The sequence below is a fragment of the Pinus tabuliformis genome, chromosome 5_2 (assembly GCF_031772625.1).
Source record: "Pinus tabuliformis cultivar Carrire ecotype Pingquan chromosome 5_2, CPIR1, whole genome shotgun sequence".
Lineage (NCBI taxonomy): Eukaryota > Viridiplantae > Streptophyta > Pinopsida > Pinales > Pinaceae > Pinus > Pinus tabuliformis.
In genome coordinates this window covers 450,115,691-450,133,264 of record NC_142306.1, presented here as the reverse complement: position 1 = coordinate 450,133,264, position 17,574 = coordinate 450,115,691, and positions in this window count along the sequence as shown.

Here is a 17,574-nt window from a genome sequence, read left to right as displayed (position 1 = left end):
TGTCACAACCATAACCATCTACACAGACCAATCCATATCAACACGATACATATAACATAAATATCTCAAAGCAATAACCCTAATCATCAAGTTAACTAACATAAAACAACAACAACAATGCATATCACAAGAAGTTACTATCATTCATGACTATTTGACACATGTGCATATAACCATTCTGGTTCACTAGCATTTATCATACATGTAACAAAAATAACCATAGACTAACAAAAATGTACATAACCCTAATGTTGATAACAACCATTAACCAACATACCTGCATACCTACCATACCAACCTATATGACGATCTGCTCTTACCCCAAGGTCAAATGCTACAACCTCACTTTGATGATCTGCATCTCCTGCTTTATCTCATCCAACACATCAGAATCATAACAACCAACAACATTATGTTGACACCAACTACATACAATGACCTCATAATGCATGTCTGGCCTACTATACATGCATAATTATAACCATGACAATGTATGGATAACAACCTATATACACTGACATGCATAACAAATTCATATACAGCCAACATGCATTCATGACAAACACATCCCAACAACATCATTAAATTCTACATGTCAACACAATTGTAACAATGACCGCTACCATGTATACATAATAAGCACATATACAACATACATGCATGCAATACAAACACATTCCACCAATCTAGTCCAAGTGTTGAACCATTCTCTAATACCACTTTGTATCACCATCCTCTCACACTTACCCAAGATTACTGGTCCATTGGGGTAAATATGTGATGAAGAGTTACTATGATATGATTCAAATCCCTAAATGTAGTTAAGGCAATGGAACCAAGGAACCAACACTTTATAGACCTCCCTCAGGTGCTACAGGACCCCTAGGAGCTAATCCACCACTCTAGGTGCCCAACCCCTAATTTGACCTAGCCTTTCAATGAATTAAACCCCTAGTCGCTTCCATGACATGGGCATGCATGTGACTGGGACCCTCCAGTCACTCCCACAATGCTTGCAAGGGAGAGATTGTAGTCTTTTTCATCCATTTCTGTGCTAGAGACTACGACATTTAAGACACTTTTTTAGGGCTAGTCTCTAAACCAATGCCCAGAACTTGATGAGACTTTCCAAAAATGACACCAAAACAAAGCCTCTAACACAAAAATTGATTAAGAACATGAACTAACAAATTCCAACCATGACAGGAATTCCGTCAAACATTTCATGAACATGTAATCTACAGGTCATAACAACAAATCTAAGCATAGGGGTATCATACTTATTTTAGAATCGGAAAGAATAATTGATTCCATATCACAATAACTGCAATATCATCTATTAGGTCATAGATCCATTGTTCATTCTTTTACTAATCAAAACGTCACGAGAGCCAAACATCATCACTGTCGTAAAACATGCTCATAACCAACATATAATCAACAGAATAAAAATGAAAAAACAACCATCAATATCACATAATAACAAATACATTTACCCATCAATTACAATAGGAAAATAGATCTTATTAACATATGCAAAATACAACTAGGTTCAAGACTTCCACGTACCACCCAACCATAGACTAGGCTGAACCAAATATTTTTTCAAGCCAATCACCCATGTGCCATATTCCAAGCATGAATGTGGAATCTCATAAAACAAATCAATCAAAACCATCAAAGGCTTCTAGAGGCCAAACCACCTCAACCCTCAACTAGTGATTCCACATCATGGTCAGACATCATTAACCATCACCACATTGGTCTCTACCCAAGATGTCCAGGGCTCTAGAGCGTTTGTTCCAACCAGGGCTTCCAGGACTAGTAACTCAACCCATATTTGTCATCGGGATTCCATAGAGTTTGTCCAACCAAGGCTTCCAAGACTAGTAACTCAACCATAAAGGGCTTATAGAGCATTTTCCCAACCAAGGCTTCTAGGACTAGTAACTCAACCTAAGTTATTACAGGGCTTCTAGATTGTCCAACCTAGTCTTCTAGGAACTAGTAACTCAACCCATGACCAAAAGAACATGAGAACCAACCATAAAACAAAAGGAAAGAAACCCAAAACACCATAGCTATCTAGGAAATGGCAAGGCTAAGAAATCCACTGTCAATCTAGGAATTCCTCCACGCCAATGACATATCATAACCAAGAAACCACATGCATGTGCATTACATGCCAAAACTAGCAAAGAAACCATACATGAAACTCGGTACCTACAAGAAAAACCTATTGTAGCTACTAATCCCAATGTCCTCTTGCATTTTTCTAATTTTTGTTTGCCTTCTTACTCCAAATCCCAAGTATGCCACACTCCAAGAGTGCTCCAAGAAAACTTTGTGTCCAAGAGTATGAGAGAGAGAGAGAGAGTATAAGAGAGCTCCATCAAAACCTATCAAAATCTTTCCAACTGATCATCATAAGACTTTTTATTAATAAGGCCTCTATTTTCTTCAATTTTCCATTATTTTCCTTCATTTTCCTCCTCACATGTGACCCGTGATCTTTCACCTTCCTTTTCTCCTAATTTCCATTATTTCCTTAAATAAAATGCCAATTAATGCCACTTTTCCTTTCCAAAGCCTTTGCCATTGCCTTTGCCAATTTATTTAGCCATTAATTAATCACAAGTGATCCCAATCACTTAGTTTTTTCCTAACATTCAGCTTGGAATATGTGTCCCATGACTGTGTTCTTATATATTTTTACATGGATTTTTAACCAGGGTTGTTACACCTAGAAAATAGGAGCCCACTTCACTTCTCTTAACTAACTCATTCACTCATCGACAAGTGGTGAGCATGCATGGAATGAATTTGTATGTAATTTCTTTATAATTAACCTAGATAATCATTATTTATTATAATCATTCTCATCTGGGTTCGACGCTCATCTTTGGATCAAGAATCTCTCCGTTGATCCTTATTCCAAGTAAGTTTTGCATGTCAATTCTATTCATTGCCTTGGATGTTTTTGTTTCCGATGTCGCTTTCCTTGTTGGAGTTTCTTTTATTTTTAGATTATTTACTGGATTTTCAGTTTGTTCTTGCTTCTACAAGCGTCAAACTACTATCGCAGGTTGTGACTACATATTCTCCAATTTCTCATTTTATAGTCATGATTGCGACATAAGATATAAGAACTTGTATATCTTTCCTCATAGCATTTCAATCATTTGATCTAGCTATTGAACTTGTCCTTGAGAGATTCCATAACAGAGCACACTTCTAGAAGCTGAAGCCCGACTAACTCAGAAAATTGTGCCTAGGAAAGACAAGTTTCCCTCAAGAAAGCACTCTTTTTTCATGAAGAATTGCACCCTCTTTGAGCACATGAGCGCACCTCGAATAGACGAGTGTCTTCTGCTTTGTCTCTTCAGCATGCACCCTTCTTCCTATAGGTTTTAACCTTGTACAAAAATTACCTACATACAAATTCTAAAAATAGAAAATAAATAATGGCGAGAGCATAAAACATAAAACAGATATACACAGAGATTTTCCCTTGGATCCCAAAATCGGGACTACCAGATTGATTTTTTATTATGTTCCTGTTGGGAACGAGATCCCCCAAGGACAGTTTTGGGGCTAAAAGCCCATGTTTTGGGTCAAATTTTGTATTAAAATTGTAAAGTCTCCGCATTTTGTGGTTTCAGAGCATGAAGGTGTCATGAGTCATAAAGTGTTGTCCGCCCTTATTTTTGTAAAGTAAATTTGGTTGTAAAAGATATACCCATGGTCCGCAGACCATGAGATTATATTAAAAAGAGCTAAGTAAGTCAGCTCTAAATAAGTTTTGGAGAAGTCAGATAGTCATAGCTTTGAAGTAAGAAGTCTAAGTTTCGGGTCACAGTGTAGGTAGAGGCTCTGCAACTGAGTGTGCAGAGGCCTAGGGTATAAGTCCATGGCTGAGTGCGCGGACCCCTGTAGCCGTGTGCACAAGGCAGATAGAGTTTGTAATCGTCTAAAGATATCAATAAAGAGAAGTATTCTACAAATTCTATATCTTTGTTTCCTGTTACTACATCTTGACATGTTATGTATGAATTTCAGTTATAATTCTTATATGATGAGCGAATGTATGTAATTACTTTGGTTAAGAGAACACAAGTAAGAACATTTGTTTACGCAGTGCTAACTGTGATTATCTTATAAGATAAGTAATCTTCATAGGATAACTTGGGAATCTATGCAATACGCTGCCTTAGCAGCACGAAAGTATCTGAATCGAAGGTTAGGGTTGTGCAAAGGTCAGTCATACCCTTTCACGGAGGTATCAAAGGGAGGAATAAGGGGCTATGCAGACACAGCCCTGGAACTTAACGACCTGTGCAAAAGTAGGAATTGAAGGAATAAACTAACATCACAACCATCTCAGGGTGTGGAAACTTGGTTCTAGCATCCCACCATACTGTTTCGGGTGAGAGTTCGGTCTTCGTTGCAGTGGCTGATGCTGAAAGGGCTAGTAGTGTAGGGATTTGTTTGGCTAACTAACGCTGAAGTTGGGTTAGGCCCCACCAAGCCAACAAATGGTTCCGTTGTTGGGACTGGAATCTGCATAAGAGATGTGTGATGTCGTATCATTGGAATCCAACTAAGAAAGAGATCAGAGACTAGTTGGATAGGAAGATCCACGAATTCGTAGCATAGGAGAACAAAAGTCCGCGACTGATAAAGGAATAGTGGTTGGACAGGTACATATATACAAAGATCCACGAGATCTTCTTCTATTCCTTTCCGGTTGAGCTATATGAGTGGATCGCGAAGCTAGAAGATAGCCAAGGAAGGTGGAGACTTGACGGTCCTATTGTTTGGACCCCAGAGCTAGTACAGAGATTGGAAGCATCTGAGGATAAGATCGCTCACGCTGTCGATCATTGACTCAATCGAATTATAGGAAGATTTGTGACTGAATTCATGGTCAATACCTCAATTAGCTACAAAGAGGCGGAGAAACACTTTTTCAAAGGTCCATGAGGTAAGTACTTGAGATATTTGAATACCTGGATTAAAATGTTATTGTGTGAAAAGCGGGTTATGCAGCTACCTTGATGTTTGGAGCTACGCACAATGGAAAAACTTACAGGAATGAAGGAAGAAAGGGTCTCGAGTATAGTCCATTGATTTTACCTCCCCAAGGTGATGAAGAGAGAATAGTGTAGGCTTCTCCGTGAAGTGTTATTTAGTTAATAAAGCAAGGATTCCCACAACTTCCACCTCCACCCATGCCATCTCCAACTTCACCACCATCGCCTGCAACTTCACCCGTACCACCTCCACCTCCACTGCAGTTCAGCATGGTGAATTCAGTGAAGCTGCCTTTGTTCAAAGGCTTGGGAAATGAGGACCCAGACCAGTTTTGGTTCATGTTGAAAGCTGTATGGGAAGCTTAGGGTGTTACAGAAGATCACATGAAGAAGGCAACACTGGTTGGTGCTTTGTAGGATCGCGCACTAACCTGGTATATCAAGTAATCTAATGGCAACCCAAAAGCTGGAGTGGTAGACATCCAGAGCACACTAAACGGAGAATTCAGTAGGCCTAAATCTGAGGCACAGTCGATTGTGGGGTTCAAGGAAATCGTGACGCAACCAGGCGAGACACCTTGGGAACTAGATTAGAGGTTGAAGTGTAAAATCCGTGAAACTAATATGAACTTAACAGATGGACAACACCGTGAATGGTTCATGGTTTCACTCCTACCACACCTAAGGGTTGCGTTGTCACAACAAAAGATAACAACTCAGTAAGAGTCCTTGGAGATTGCAATGAGACTGCATGAAACACCGATGCAAGATCAAAATCTGGGGGTTTAGCAGATCCATGCGCAGTTGAAAAATATTTGACTTGAGATGCGAAGTTTGAAGCAGGATAGAATGGTTTGACCAGAGGCGTGTTAAGAGGTATGGCGCTTGAAATGCAAGGGTTAGGGGCATGACAGAGACCATTGCCCAGTCTTTATGAACTATATTACAGGAGGAGGACCAATTCCTTTCAGGCTAGAAGCTCAGGAAGGAACAAGTGCGAGGATTGCATTATGGTGTGCTATATGTCAGGTAGCTGGAAAACATGCCACAGATAATTGTCATTGCTGGGCATCTGTACAAAATAGGGTCTGACGAGATATTGCGATGATATGTACCGAAGTTTAAAAGGAGCAACATCCTCATGGATTCTCATGGAGGCGCCGCAGGAAGACATTATTGTTGGCTTGTTGGGGCCTGACCCAGGTTTAGAGTTAATTAGCCAAACAAATCCCTGTACTACTGGCCCTTTCGGCAACAGTCCATGGAGCACCAACTGAGGTCTCACCCGAAGTAGTATGGGAGGGTTTTGGAACCAGGTTTCCGCACCATTGAGATGTCTGAGAGGTTCGACTGGTCCAACTGTTCGTCCCTATGCGCAAGTTACTTCGCGCACTTCCCTGTTCCTCACGCCTTGATACACTGCCTTTGCGTAACCCTAACTAGGGGCTGTGGAGTTTCTGTGCTGCTAGAGTAGCACTCTGTGCTATTCCATTAAGACGTACCGAGATATTACTTATCTTCCTATACCAATTAATTACCTTTGCGTACTTGGATGTATTACGTTACATTTATTTATACAAAACATTCATATGAGTTCGTGCAGCAAATAAACAGTATACTTGCAATTTATACCCAAACATACATTAAAACAGGAAAAGATACACAAAAATATGGTAAAATTCTCTTTATTGATTCTTCCAACGGTTACAGACTCGACCTGCCCTGTGCACTCAGCTACAGGGGTCCGCACACTCAGCTACAGACTACTAGGCCTCTACGCACTCAACTACAGAGCCTTCTACTCTATGACCCAAAGACACACTTTACGCTTCGACTCAATCACTTAGAATTCTGATTCTCTTTCCATTATCTCTTTTTTCTACTTAGAGCCTCGCTCTATTTATACAATCCCATGGTCCGCGGACCATGGGTAGGTCTATCTAGCCGATATTACATTACAAAAACTAGGGCGGACAACCCTATGACTCTATAATGATTTCATGCCCCGAGCCTGCAATTCGCAGAGCTTTTATAAAAGGATTTGGTCAAAACTTGGGCTTCAAGCCCCAAAACATGCCTTCGGGGGATTCCATGCCCAACAGGTCCCCAACACAAACATCATGACTCACCCTCGAGTCACTCTGTCGGCGCAAAGATCTTCACATGAAGTCCCTCCAACTCTGCTCAAACTGCTGCAAGGTCAGCAGCGCACTAAGATGCTACGTGTTGGATCTGTTGTACGCATTGTTTCGAGACCACGGTGTCGGATCTGCTTCTCTGCATATGTGCCTGTATCCCATACATTTTTGCGAGCTTGCCTTCAATTTATGCTGTGATGGTGAAGGCCTCGTCGATCCAAGGCTGAACGGGCACCTTTAGGATTGCTTCCTTGTGTTGTGCTGCATCCACCTGTTCTTTCAGTGCTTTGTCCTGTTGCATCTACGCGAGCCTCTAAGTGAGTGCCACCATCTACGTAGTTCCTTTGAAGCTGTCATATTGCTATTGGAGTTCTCGTTCCTCGGTCTCTAAGCACTGGATGTTGGGGTCCTCCTGCAGATTCGTGAGGACCTCAAATGACTATTCCAACATGCTGGTGCAGTCTCGCATTGCACTGCCGATATCTTCCAGTCCCACTGTAATAGGGCTGGCGCGCTATTCTCTAACTTCTGGAGGGGTGGACGACTGCGCCTTTAACCATAGCTCAACGATCTGAAGGTTCAGCTCCAGCTGAACCTTTGTCATTTCCTCCTGTGCCTTGCACACCCCTACTTCTAGCTCGTGGATGCGCGCCTCCTCTAGTGTGTCTGCTGGGATGGCCAGCTCAGGGACCCTTTGACAAGCTTCATCTAGTACCTGTACCAGCTGTCTATTCTGTGACACCACTTCGTCACACTGCAAGATCGACTGTTCCATGTTGATTTTCTACTCACTAAGGACTTGTAGTGCGTGGCTCTCCCTAGCTCACAGTTCTACAATTATCCCATCCTGCAGAACGTATAAGGCCTCCCATGGGAGTGCAGCCATGTTGATGCTGAGACCCTTCAACGTGTTAACCGTAGGCTTGTCGGCCTCATTTGTTATCACTAGTGCCCCTTTTGGCAGCACTATGGTATTCATCACCAGAGCGCGCAACATCTGTTCTGCTACCATTGTTCTGACTCTGAGGCTGGTCGAAAGGGTACCAACCTGAGGAGTGAACACCTGCCACTCCTGCAGCTGCGCTATGAGGACCCCCAACACAATATGGTTCTCCTGCATAAAATTTTGGAGGGCCTCGGAGGTGACATAGCACATTGTCTTGCCAATGTCATGCAAATCACCCTCGGTTAGGGTGATCGGATCAATAGACAACTTCGATGCTTTGACCTTCTTGCGTGGCCCTGTCCGGTCGGTTGGGTGCTGGCACTTCAATTGTGTTGACGTGGTTTGTGGGTCTACACCTCCCTATTCTTCCTCTACTTCCTGCCCATGCAAAGGTGACGTTTGGCCCTCGTGTGCCTTCATGGCTGCCTCCTGTGCTGCTGTTGCTGCTGTGGCCTTTTCCTGTTCAGTTGTTGCCTGTGAAGCATCCTGCACCACCCACGCTTCTGCTACCGCTACCTCCTTCCTTCTCTTTTCTTCCAACTGCGCCATGCGCAGTTTGGCCTCCTCTTTCTTCCTCTGCACTATCGACTTCTCTATCTCCGCAATGTCTAGAGAATTCCATTCTAGCGGCCATGTCTCTAGTACGTTAAAGATTACATCGTCCATGGCTACAAAGGGTAGCTCTCTCCATTGCTTGGTCGGGTCCTTGCGCGCCCTGATGTATATGTTGTGGATGTTTGCTTTAAGCTCTACAAAACTTTGCAGGCTATTGTATACAGCGGGTGACAACCACGGCTTACGGTTGATCCCCATTCTGAGGTTCATCTCCATGAACACCCAAAATATCTTACTATCGCAGATCCTATTTGCATCCTTTATGGCCCAGAGCGAAGCATACTTCGCGGCCTTCGGCAGATCCCTGTCAATTGTGGGGAACTAACTATGTTCCAGAAATTCTCCTGCCACAAGCACTATGGACAGCAGAAGCCATGCATAGTGGAATGTTTTTCCATGTTCCTGAGCTTCGCAGAAATTCTCCAAAAGTTCCTTGCAGAGGAACTCAAACCAGTTCAACTGGACCCCCTTCGCACATTGTTCAGCAAGAGCTACCACTGGCGCGGGTACCTCGTCCGTGCGACACTTGTGCATAACCTTACCGATCAGTATTTGGTTCACCACTTTCACTGCTTTTTCATTGATGTTGAATATGGTATAGCCCCTTTTCTTCTTTGCCAGCTTGTATTTCTTCTTCATGGCCTTCACTATGGCCAAGTCACTGCTCTTCCCCTTCGAGATGTCTGTGGGGTCATCTCCTTTACATGGAAGCCGGGTAATGTGGTGAATCAAGTCTGCCGTGATGGGGATGGGCTCCTCCAGCCACAAACACCCACCATGCACCAGGCATATCAGCTGCCTGATGACGAAATTTTTTATTGGTGCGCAGTGGAAATTCGACACCTAGAGCAGGTTAAGTAGCTTAGCCTTTTCCACTCCGCGCAACCACTTTTGTGGCTCTATTTCTGTAACCCCCACCGTGGTATTCTGCTTGGGCTTCATGAGGTGCGAGGTATCAAGGTGAGGGAACTTCTCATGGTCAGCAAGGTCCCAATCTTCAAATTTTAGGCTCGGCACCTGTCCCAGGTGCGTGCCCTAAAAAATGATGTTGTCTGGGAGGAGTGGGGTTTGGAGTGAGCTCTTGGTCTTGTCAAGGTCCTTGGGCACTTTAGCCTTCCCTTTCTGCGGGGGGACATAGGCGGGCAGCTTTCTTGGAGGGTGCGCAGGCTCAGTTTCCTCCTCCTTGTCTTCGTCCTCGTCTTCTTTAATGATAAGGTCCTCCAAGTCTTCTTCTTCCTCGTTGGTTTCTATGGTAATGACTTCCCCTTCTCCTCCATCAATAGCTTGGTGCTTAGCGGGTTCCGCGGGGACACACCTATGAGAACCATCGCTTGTTCGTCCTTCTTTGGTCTTGGCGTGCGTGGTGATTTCGGTATTTCTGCCACAATCCTAGCGCCTTCTGGAGCATCCCCCACAGTCAGGGCCTGTGTGGCCTCTTCGGTGGTCGTCTCTGTTATTTCCATAATTTCCTAAGCTACTGCCATCTTGTTTGTCTAGAAATCTATCACTCACGAAATCATGGGCTCAATCAATGCTTGGCACAAAAAAAATAGGGATCTACTCAATAGCTCAATTCGTAAATCACCAAGTGTTGTTTGCTGGGCAGCACTTTGTAATTTATAGTGCCTTTTGAATTTGAATTCGACCGTTCCCCCAAAATCTAGTTCATTAATTCTCCCTTGGAGGTAGATTTTCCCAAATCTTGCCCATAAATCGCATCTTAAATGCCTGCCGCCCACTCCTTTTGGTCTCAAGTCAAGCATCCCATCGTAAATAGTGACTTCAATGGTCACTTTCTGGCCAACCCACACGCCAGCGCAGCCCCCTGTGTGCGGTCGCGGACCTTGTGACTCTTTGCTTCTGCGTGAAGCTCCTGGACATAATAGTTTATAGTCCCACGCTTCCTTTCAACTACATGGTGGTGGGCTCCAGTATTGCAGCAATAATGTTGCAACTCCTAGGACTCCCTTCTTTACTTTTATCAACCCGGTAGTTCGTAACAAACTTGGAAGCGACGATGCTATATGCACAAGTACTAGATCTTGCCACAGGTTGTCACCTGATCAACTGGCACAAGTCCAGTAGGAGCTTAAGCCAACTTCTATGGGCTCTCAAAAGAAGCTTTTAACTATGATGGATGAAAACTAACTCAACCAGAGGCTATTCTACTTGCAGAAAGAAGTTGAAAGCTGGAAAGGAACGCAAACCCTAGCAAACCCTAGTTGTACCAACTAACCCTACCGGTGCAAGTAAAAGGATGAAAGCTACAGAAATGGATTCCATTGACTTCTAAAAGGGTAAAATGCATGTGACTAAGCTACTTCTGAAGAGAAATACGAAGAAAACATCTTTTTGCATTTTTGAGTAATTTGTCAAAATTATTTTGCATGTGCTTTAATTGTTGTTGATTTTGCATAGGTTGATTGGCGAAAGGAAATGGAGTAGGCACTTGTAGGAGGTTGGGAAGGTTAGAAGAGGGAATAAGGGGTCCCTAGCACCCTTCTAGAGAGTTTCACAGTGCTCGGATCTCAAGAAAATGCTTTTGTGAGCTTCTACAGGAAGTCTGCAGGGGTTCTATAGGATGTTCTGTGGCTTCTACAGGATGTTTCTACAGGATGTTTCGAAAGGGAGTTTTGAAGGGATGATGGTGGAAAAGAGGTGAAGAAGTGGGTATGGAGGTTGGATGATGATGTGGAGGGGTCCAGGACCTGGTGAATGAAGCAGGTGAGTGACAAGGATGGCTGGATTTGTTCAAGGAGGGGTAGAGCAATGTTGCACAAAAATATGGAAATTAGGTCAAAGTGAGGGAACGTGGCAAATGCGAGGCAAGAATTAGAGTTGGAGGATGGAGCAGGTGGTATTGATGGAGTAGGGGTAGGCAAAGAGGTATCACAGGTGCTCTGCAAGTTATTTTCCAAACTATTCAAACAAAGACTCAGAAAATCAAAGACTTAGCTACTTTAACCTAATTTGACCTGAATTATCAGCAAAGAAAATGAACAGAAGTTTATTGCAATGAAATAATGTGAAATAGCTATGCCAAACTAAGCAATCATGACCCTGAACATGTAATCACAACTGGTATCAACTTCTGCAAATGAGAATTTAACACTAACAATTGCATGATGAAGCAAAGACAGTGTTTTTGGTGGCAGCAAGGACACCTTGGTCTCAGCTCATGGTCCCACAGAGGGAGAGGTGAGATCAGGGGTGCTTGATGGCCTTTTTCTGAAGATATTCTCTATTATTAACCTATCAAATCAATCTGAACATGAAAAGCCTTTCTAATCATCAACAATGACCTAGGTAACCAAGCAAGACTGTAATCTACTTAACAGAAATTATTTTGCAAAAACATTAAAAACATATAACAGTACATGAAGGAGGCCTTGGCACTTGGGTTGGGCCCAACCCCAAGAGCTGCAGGCTCCTAAGAAAAAGCTCAGAACTGATGCCAAATGAAACTGCTTTCCATTATTCAAAAATAACCATGTCATAAAGAAAGTTGTACAGCAGAAGCTACAAAATGAGCTGAGAAACTAGCAACACTATAGTGCAGAATACAACTGTTCAAAAAGTAACCTACGAAGGCTGGAAGCCTTCCTATTTATGCACTACGAGGGTCTCCAACAACCCTCCTTAACTCGAGGGGCTCGGCTGCTTGAACTGCCAGTGATCAGTCACTTTACACAAAACTGCTCGGCTGCCCTTGGGAATCCTTTTCGGTGGCTTGCTGAACTCCGAGCTGAGGGTGGAGAATTCGAGGAAGGGGCCATTTAGTGCAGGAGACACCCTTCCTACGAATCCTCACCCTTGTTCCTTCATGCTTGGCTGTCATTTGGCTCATAAATTCTTGGCCTTGGTCCAAAATTTGTCCAAAAATCTGCAATAACCACGTGTTAGCCTTCGTGGTCAAGTGACTATTCTCATTCGTTCAACTAACATAAATATACTCAAAAAACATTAATGGTGGATTGATGAAGAACAATAGGCAAAATGAGCCCAATAAGTTACCCATTTTTGGAGCTCATCATCACCCTCCTGCTAAATGGGTTGCTCATCCTCTGAGAAACTAATCTAGCTCGTCATCCTTGATAGCTTTGACTGCCTCTCTCACGTCCCAGGCCTCCGAGGTGATGTCTTCTTCCCGGTCATGAAATCCTACTTTTATTTCCACTTCCTCCCATTGCTTGTTTTCCTCTTCTTCCCTAAATCCTTCCAGCAATCCCAAAAGCAAGGGAGGACTGAACTTCAGGCCGATCCAATTGGCCTGCTGATTTTGCATTGACTGTTTATAGAGGGGTACCCTTTCCAAGGCCTCCCTCATCCTGGTTGGAGAGTGGTATTCTCTTATCTTCAAACTGTGGGGTAGTGTGTTCCACCTCCTTGTGCAAGCATGAAGGCAGTTATCCCCCAATTGTCTCTCCATGTCCTCAAAGTGGGCGATAGCTTGGGCTTGTCGTTCAATGTAATCTGGTAACTCCTGACGGTTGTTGGCCAAGTGCTGGTGGGCGCTTATCAATGCTGAGGGATCCTTCGGCTCTGCTCTGATCATTAGTGGTTCACTGAGTTCCCTGTTCATAATGTCTCGGACCTCTGCTGCCCTTTTTTCCTCATGATTCAACCACGAGGCCATGGCCATAAGTTGCACATCTCCTACCACAGCGTTGGGATCCCACAAATTCATATTTGGAAGGGCCAAGTTGTGCAAATAAAACTCTGATAATTTAGCCTTGTCCTCTGATGAGCTACTGTCACATAAAGCCATAAATTGATGATAGTTTTGAAATGGAGTAGTGCCCCTTTGGGCCAAGGTGTTAATCTAGAACTGCAACCATTGATCTTTAAGGTACAAAGCGTATGACTTGGTAGGTTGCCTACACTGTACGGCCTCTATTGCCCAGCTGGCCATGCAGGCCAGTTGGGCTTCCTTCTCATGTACCTGTTGCCTTAGAGACTGTATCTCTTCTGCTGCCTGCAACTCCTTCTCCTGTAGCTATTTTGTTAGTGCCTCGATCTCAGCCTGCAGCCCATCCTTTCTTTGTTGTTCATCCAAGGTTTCTTTGTCTGTTGGAGGCTTTTCTCGTTGTTGTTGTTCTCCTAGAATGGAGGGCCTATCTTCCTTATGGATTCCCTGTAGCTGTAGCTGCTGTTTCAGCAGCTCATTCTCTTCTTGTAGTTTGGCCCTCTGAATGCTTTCCACATGCTTCACCATGGCCAATTCTTTCCTTGACTCCCTGAGTTGTTCTTCTAGGGGGGCTATGTCTGCCACACCCTTGGACTTGGCGATCCTCATCCAAGTATGATTCCTAATTCTTTCTTCCTCCAGTGCAAAGAATAGTGGCACTGCAAATTTCTGGGGAATTATTTTCCCAGCTTCTAACAGGTTATAGTATGTGCCCAAACTCGGCTGAGGGCTTGGTTCTAATATTTCCTCTGTCCTTTCTTCTTCTTGTGGTTGTTTGGCCGCCTTTTCTTCCAATTTTTCGGTCCCTTTTAGCTTAGCCTAAGTTTCCTGTAGAGCTTTCTTAGCTTCCTGTAGAACTGTCTTTGAGTCCAATGTCTCCAGTCTTTCTCTCTAGGTGGAATTTTTTGGGCTTCCTCGCTCACAGGTGACAGAAATCTTTGAAGGAGACCCTTCCTTTGGTTTAGGGGTTGTGTCCTCAATGATAATTGGCTTCTTTGACTGCGGCTGGGGTCTGCCTACTTTGATCTGTGTGCTCCTTCTGGCTCTAAAGTACATGGAGGTTTGCCTCTTTCACTTCCCTTTTTGTTTTGGAGGTGTTTTTAAGACGGCCAGCATAACTACTGCCTCTCTTGCCAATATTTCTGGTGATTTCCCTCTCTGCTTTTCTGTTTCCATGCTTCCTGTAGAAGCCTCTGTGTCAACTGTTTCTGCTTGTATTGTGGCCATTTCAGGATCTGTCTTTGCCTTTTGTTTTGGTGTGACTGTTGTGGCTGTGCCAGCCTTTACTTGGGATGTTTTTGCCTTTTCTGATCTCCTTTGCAGTCTCTTTTCCCTTGGTGTTTGTGATGTTGTTCTTTGCTCTATTTTAGGCTCAACAATTTGGGCCTTCCCTCTTTCTCTTTTTGTCCTGCTTGTGCTTGTTTGTCCTGTGTTTCTTTACCACTGGTTTTCTCTCTCGCTTTAGTGTGTTCCCCTTATTCACTGCTAGATGAGGTGAGATCCTCAGCCAGAATTCTAATATCATCCTCCTTGGTCATGTTTCAGAAAATTTCCCAAGAGAAGAGGATAGTGTAGGTGTGGAGGGCATCTTCCACTAAAAGTTTTATGAGCCCATGATGGGCTAACTGATCCGGTGTCCCTTCCTTCAATTTTGTGCCACATCCACCTAATGACTGCAGAAGAAAATAGGGAATGCTCAACTTCTCTTCCGGGGGTAAATTCATTCCATGTCTTAGTTCATTCAGCAACCTAAAATGATAGCCGTAGACAATGCTAAACCTCCCTTCATAGGTAATGTATTTCATGATTTGGAAACTGACTTCGCTCCAAAGAGGAGGTAAGCTGGTTCTCCGGACCCCGTTTTTGTCTTCTACAGGATGTTCCTCAGGCAGGAAGAATGCTTTCTTGGTTGCCTGGCCCAATGACCTTTCTTCTTTGCTCCAAGGGAGCCCTAATGGGAGACCAGTAACACGACTGATGAGATCAGGGGTAACTTCTAAGGTTAAACCCCTAAATTCACTGTGGCATGTGTCTTTGATTCAGGTTTTAGGGAAATTAAGAATTCCTTCGTTATCTCATCGTCATGACCCTGAATTTTGTCACAAAAGGACATCCAATTGGCACGGGTGAAGAGGTCTACCACCTCTGGATGCTCACGCAACTTGCTGGGATCCGAAGGTTCTTTCCTGATAAACCCTCTTGGCATGGTGAGAGTGCCCTATTCTATGCTCTGATCAGAAAAGGGAATGTTTTCTATGGATTTCTCCCCTGAACTTTGAGAAGGGATTTCAACTATCAATTAGCACCAATTTCCTGGCTTTAAGGCTATTGCTGCCTAGAACTCGGTTGTCCGTTTATGGAGGAAGAAATTGGGTTTCCACAGACAGAGTACAGAGCTCAATGTTTATTCTCAGCATACATACAAACATGCAAATTCAAATTCTTCATACACAGGCTAGCCCTCATAGTTGCATATCTTTCCTACAGGAGAATTTTTTCTCTTTTTTTTTAACAGGAACTGTGGAGGAGAATTTTGACGCAAAAATGACTGAGGAATATCGTGAAACACATAGGAAAACTGCTATTTCCAACTCACAGGCGGATTTTTCTCGGACTCCCCAATTTGAAATAGTTAAATTCACCACCTTGCCAAAAGATACCATGCATGGAAGAGTGTTTTCGAGCCTACCTCTCTCGGAACTCCAAATTCGACGAAGAAAAGTCCAGGCTTCTCTGCTCCGGAAAGCTGTGCCGGACTTCCTGTAGAGCTGCTTCCTGTAGAACTCTTGCCAGCTTCTGTAGGATGTCACTGTGCCTCTGAATGAGCCCGGTACGTGGGAGATTTTTTTGAACATGCCGAAAAACTCGGTGGAGGACGACGGGTTAACAGATTTTGGACGCAGAGAACGCGTACTTCGGCCGAGGACGTTGCAAGTGCAAATGAACAGCGGGTGGTGAGTTTCTTCAACTGAGTATCTTTTAACTGTGGTGTAATTCATGGCGAGGGAATGAGGTGGCAGGACCGAATCGTTGATCCAACGTCACGACCATCATTTTTCTGCTTTTCTTTGACTGCCATCACCTCCCCTCTGCCATTAACCGCCACCACCACTACCAGTCCCGCTGATTTTCCCCGACTTGACACTCCACACGTGTTGGCTGCATGTCTCGGTGGAAAATTTAAACGTAACTGAGCTTGTTCGGATCCCATGAAGCTTTGTAACTAGCTAAGGGTGGCCAGTTGACTAGCCACCGATCCCGTTCAATCCGAACCATTTTCACAGTCATGCAATTTTCGAAATATAGTTTATGCAATTGACAAATTAGTTTAGACACTTACCTGCATGGCTGTGGACATGTTATGTAGACTTTGGTCTTAGAACCACTGCTTCACTTGCTGCTGCCTCATGCACGGGTGTTAGAACCCATCCCTTCATTTGTTGATGCTGTATGCACAGGTTTTGGATCTAGATCCTTTGATTATCAACGCTGCATGCACAGGTTCTATTGGGTTTCGGCTATCGAGGATGTTTTCACGTCCAAGAGGAGCCTTTTTCATGTTCCCTTTGTTGATCTCGGTTGTCCCTGCCTCCAGAGTATGTCTTCCAGAGGGATCAGCTACTACAGGATTCCTGTAGGATGTCCTGTAGCTGCTTCTCCTCCTGGGATGCAGGCTAAACGAGCAGGGCTATATTGTGGACGCAGGATTCATTGATGAAGAGTCTAGATGGAGTTTGGACAGGTAGGGTGAGCAAGACTTTGTTACTTGACTTGTCACTAAAAATTCTTGCTGTCAATCTGAGGAAAACAGGGTTTCTTGTATGACTGTGCAGGAACACATAACCAGGTGGGTGACAGAGGTGTAAAGAGATGGAACAGGGTGCCATATGGTGATGGGTTGAAACAAGGTTGGCTGCAGGCCTAACAAATAGATTCCAACCTTCAGATTCCCCTCGAAGATCGATTTTGGCTTGCCCAAAAGTTCTACAGGATGTTTCCTGTAGAAGACATAAACTGCCTGTAGAATAGGCAGAACATCCTCTAGAAGGTGAAATTTGCCCCCGAATACGATCAAATCCTAGGAGAGGTGAGTGGTCATGGAGGAAGTGTCTGTGAGGGTGTCTTGTAGCTTGGTGTGGACCCCTGTCCTTGTTT